This window comes from Pteropus vampyrus, unplaced genomic scaffold (genome assembly GCF_000151845.1).
Source record: "Pteropus vampyrus isolate Shadow unplaced genomic scaffold, Pvam_2.0 Scaffold4, whole genome shotgun sequence".
NCBI lineage: Eukaryota > Metazoa > Chordata > Mammalia > Chiroptera > Pteropodidae > Pteropus > Pteropus vampyrus.
Genome location: NW_011888785.1, coordinates 21,604,984 through 21,610,480, shown reverse-complemented (window position 1 = coordinate 21,610,480; position 5,497 = coordinate 21,604,984).

Genomic DNA, 5,497 nt, shown 5'->3' with positions numbered 1-5,497 from the left:
AAAGTTTCCAAGTGCACAGTTATTTCTGCTGTTACAAAAACCATGGGGCCACTAAGTTAGTTTGCATTTAGACTCATACATCTTATCATTGAAGAGTCAATTTTTAAAAAGACGTTAAATTCATTTATTGCCCACATTAGCAGAAATGTTAAATACATATTATAAAATCTGGGAAAACCTTTATTAGACATATAACTTAATGTAACTTAAATTAATAACTAAATGTGTATTTCAGGAAAGAAAGTTTAAATCTTGGCTCTTTACCAAAACTTCACTCAGTTTTGATAATAATGACATTCTTAAGAGTTATAAGGAATAAAAGAGAGAGGGGCTTTTCAATAATAAACACCTAGTTAATTCTTATTTTATTATTGTTATGAAGGAAGTGACGTAATTGTATCTAGAGTGCTTCCAATGCTACTCATTTAAATTGAATCATGTAATTTTTCAAGAAAGGGAAATAACTAAATACCCAATAAAATAATAGCTTCATGTAAACCCTTAAAGTAAAAATAGATAAACTTAGTGACTATGTATAATATTTGATTTGAGATTTTTACTTGTATTAAAAAAATTTTAAAAAATTAGATTTCTCTCTCTTTTCTTTTTTTCCAGATAGAAAACTAACCCTACAGGAGGAAAATAGGGAATTTATATGACCTCTGGGCTATGCGTAATTGAAGAATATAGTATATTCAATGGTGTATTCAAAATATAGTAATGTCAAAAGTCTATAATTCAATATATCCTTTGTATTGGATCTTAATACATTATATACATACTTTTTAAAATTATTATGCCTCTATCCATCTATTCTATTTATTTCAGTGTAGTAGCATTTTCCATTTTCGCCTCTTGCCTTTATTTTTAGAATGGGTATAAAGATCTTTTATAAACTCTTCTTAAAGTTCTTTGTTTTTTACTTTCTTTAAACAAATGATGGTGCTAAACACGAAGCCACTTTAAGAAGTTTACATACTTTTATATGTTGCTGATATATGCTTTATACTTTGACATATGTATAGGATTACTTTAAACAGTTAAAATCATTTTCCTGCATGAAACAAATAATCTCATTTAAAAACAGTTATATTTTATCCAAGATCAATTTTTACAAATAATTTTACTTATATTAAAATTGCCATTTTGTTATAAAGTATATATATAAATTCATACCAACTTACAAAACATGGTTGATTTAACTTCATTATTAACACCTTATAATTACATATCATAACATAGCAAAACTTTGATATATAGTAGGAGCTCAAAAATAATTTTGTTTATCGTTTATAATAACCCAGAAAAGAGAGAAGCAATATCTAATGACTGAAAGTATGGCAAAATTAGATATTATATTAATATTCATTAGATTTAGGTAAGTTAAAAAAAGAAAACAACTTTTGTTTACATTTAAATCACTTTAGATCTGTAAACATGCCAAGAATTATTTATAACAGTTTTCGAAATGTCTGTATTTATAGCATACCAAAGATTCGAGATCGTCTCTCCCACAGATCCAAAGAACTATTGTAACCTCGTAGAACATCTTAAGTATCTGCTAGCCCTAAGGTAGAATATCAAAAGCACATATTAAAAACTCCTTCTATATTTGATAACTACTCAAATACATAGTTGCATAAGTATTTAATGTTTATATAACATGAGCTTTAGTGAAATAAAAATGAATATTTCAATTCATGTTTATTAGAAACTAATAAAATTAAAAATAAATATGACGATGTATTGTATAATGCCAAATAGTATTATTGTAAAATGATTAGTTTTATAATTAATACAAGTTTTAAACTTTATACATATCGTCATATGAAAATGTATTTTAAAGTATGACACTATAACACTTTCAGAAACACTATTATATACATTAGATATGCAATACAGAAGCAAGGCGTAGACTGTGTTACAGAGTTTATGGGTAAAGCTGAATTAATCCCTCTTACTTACCCTTCTTAAAACATGTAAGAGAGTAGTTCTTGGACTCGCACATTTGTATTTAAAAAGGAATTTGCAATCGCACAGTGCATGAGCAATATGCCTGTGTAAAAAATGGACTGGGGTGCTGTCTTATGAAATGTAACGGTAAAAGGATGTACCAGAAATTTCAACTTCTTTACTTCATGCAGCCCCATTTCTAAATACCGTTCTGGTCTTCCTTATGTATATATATTTTGCCTTTTCTTGGGGGGGAAGGGGTGACTGCACGATTGCTCTGTTGAAGCCATGTGCTGAATATTTATTTAGCTATCCAATATCCCTTTTCACTCTCATCATCATCCTCCTTATCTAGTTCCCTATCTACTAGTATGAGAGTTGTTGTTTGTTTGTTTGTTTGTTTTGTCTTTTTTAGATGTAATTGACATATAACTGTGTAAATTTAAACAGTTTCTGAACTGTGTTTAATCCCATCCTCATAGCTTCAGCTATATCTGAAAAACTGGATTTAAATGGCAATCTCAAATCTTTTTGTCTCACTTAAGCAGGAGATTCCTGAGTTGAGCACAAAGTTATAGGTGCGCATTTCTCCATTTTTTTTAAAATGTATTTCTCTCTTAGAGAAAATGTCATAAATATCACATTCTATTCGACCTCTGAAGTGGACTCAAGAGTGAATCTAACACTGAAGTCTGGATTTTAAAATACAGAATTCACCTTAGATAATCTCTCAAAATCCTCAATAATTGAATTCATTTACTTTTACCATGTGTTAACAGCAACCAGGAAAAAAGTATTGTATCTCCCAGGGGTAAAAGCCCTGGCTAAGAGATAGGGTTGTAATCTCTGTTTTACTATTATTAGCTTTATGCCCTGAGAGAATTCATTTAATTTCATTGAATCTAGTTTTCTCATCTATAAAATATGATTATTAGTTCTTATCTAATATGATTGCTACAAGAATAAAATAACTCATGGAAAGCACTTAATATCTTGTTTAATACATACCTAACTCTCAAAAAATGTTAGCTTAAAGGTCTTCCATTTTTGCATGGACTTTGAGAACAATTATTTTTCCAAAGATGAAGAGAATATGAAACTTGAAAGAAAACCTGGACACTCCCATGTTCTTTTATCATGCTTACAAATGTGTTTGTATAATTTGGCATTAAAGTTCCCAACCTTCATTCTATAATTTATTTTTTCCTTAATGCACTATTAGGTAAGATCTCTATTACAATAATAATAATACATTATTTTCTCTGAAATTCCAATTTGTTGAGTCCATCTGTATTGCTAAAATGAAATCCTAAACAAAAGAACACATTTAATCCTGTTATTGGATATGAAAATTGTTAGAAAATTAAAATTTTAAAAGAGTAAAAAGGAAATGTTTTTATTTTAGAATATTCAACTTGGGTTACTAAATATGTTTGAACAAAAAGTGTATGAAGGAGGTCTTAGAACCAATTTAATATTTAGAAACAATTTAGACAGTAAGCCAACCAAAATTACTTCTGAAAGCTTATCTGGATATTATAAGAGCCAAAAGAGTTTATATAAATGAAGAACTTTAACTTTAATTGTAACTGCTGCACTTTTTCAGAGTATTCAAAACAATAATCTTTTATAGGACAGTAAAATCACAGTTTAAAAAAACTGTCCCAAATAATATTTAGACCATTGCCTACATCTTACAAGATTTACATTTGTACCTTCCCGAACAAAAGTGATCTCCATCTGTGGATGTATATACTTCTTTTAAGCCACAGGAAGGCAAGGTGAATTGATCACATTCATTATTGTATCTCTAAAGCCTAACACGGTGCCTAGTACAGAATAGGAGATGAGCATATATTTGTTGAATAAAAGAAGTAGTCAATCTCCTCCTCCTCTTTCCATGATTGGCCCACCTGTTGGTATATGGTGACGAAGTAGTCAAAATCTTTATTTTTTATCCCTGTGTGTGATATCATGAAGACAGGAAAAACTTTTGCAGCCACAAGACTACCAGAAACATAAAGGAACTTTGGGATTGAACTGGAATAACCCATGGCTGCTACAAAGATTCATACCCAAAGAAAAATATAAGAAGTAACTGAGTGGGTCAAGGAGAATTTTGGTATTGCTAGGTATCTTTTTTCAAGAGTTTTCAGAATCACAGTTTTCTCTAACTTCACTTGAGAATGTTACAGAAAGCCCCTCTATGTAGAGAGGGATCATGAAACAGTGAAGAATTTGAAATCTGGAGTCAGGTGACCCTGGGTATAAATTCCAGTTTTATCATCTTCTGAACAAGCATTTCTTCAAAATTTAGAAAATAATTTCAACTTTATTATGTTATTCAATTAGAAATAATATACGTTAAAATCCCTGTCCACATAGTAATTGTAAAATAAACATTGGCCATTGTGATGATTATCCCTTATTACAAATTAGGATAGTTCCATTCTCTCAACTGGATGTGGTCTGCCAAAGAATCCTATTGGTACCTACGATTTGGTAGTGAGCAAATGCTCATTAGCAAGTTAGAAAATTCTGTTGTTTTCCCACATCATAGCCCCATTGTCTCAGTCGAAAATTTTTTTAAAAGAAGATATTTTAATGTGATTCTTACTGCCCCCTTATACTTCCTCTTTCTCTCCTTCTATCAATTGTTGAATTGTATCCAGAAGACGAAGCATAAAATCGAACATTAACAGAAATTAAGCACATATTTAAGGATTCATTAAGCACTCCTCTTGTCTTTATAATTCCCACATTTCAAGAACTGCACAGTATGAACCTTTTCCTAAGTAAATGCACATCCAGATTAAAAAAAGATAGAAGAGCAGTGTCTAAGTGATAAAACATGCAAGACACTTAAAGAAAAAAGTAGAGATGTAAAGATCATTGCTGTCTTGGGCAAGAAAGAATGTGAAGCTCAATTGTAATAGTGCATGTATACATCTTCTGGAATGTCAAAGAAGAGCGAAGAATGACTATTGTACAACTTAAACACGCACACATACACACACACACACACACACACACACATATATATATATAAACATATATATCACAATAAAACTGGAAAAAATTATTAATTATAAAGCAATGAAAAAATAAATTCTTTTATCTAAAAAAATAGTTTTTCAGACATCTCTTCAATAAAACTGTAGTATTGCATTACTCTAATAAAATTAAGAGTTTTCTTTTCAGAAATTATCTTGTGTACTATTTTACTTGTTCACTCAGAAAGGGCTGACTGCCAGGAACTGTGATAAGCATCAATATTTAGTAGTCATGCAACTTTGATTTTTCAAATATTGCCTTTGTTTCATCTAAAACAAGAGTATACACAATCCATGTAGTACAAATTTGTAAATTTATATATTTTAGGAAAATAATTATAATCTGTTAAATAGTATCTAAAGATTATTTAAATTTATAGTGATCAAATTATACAATTGTCTACAATACGTTTTTTCACTTGAAATACTACAGAAAAGGTAAAATCATTACCATCAGAAGGCAAATTATGCCTTATTACCACTAAAAACAA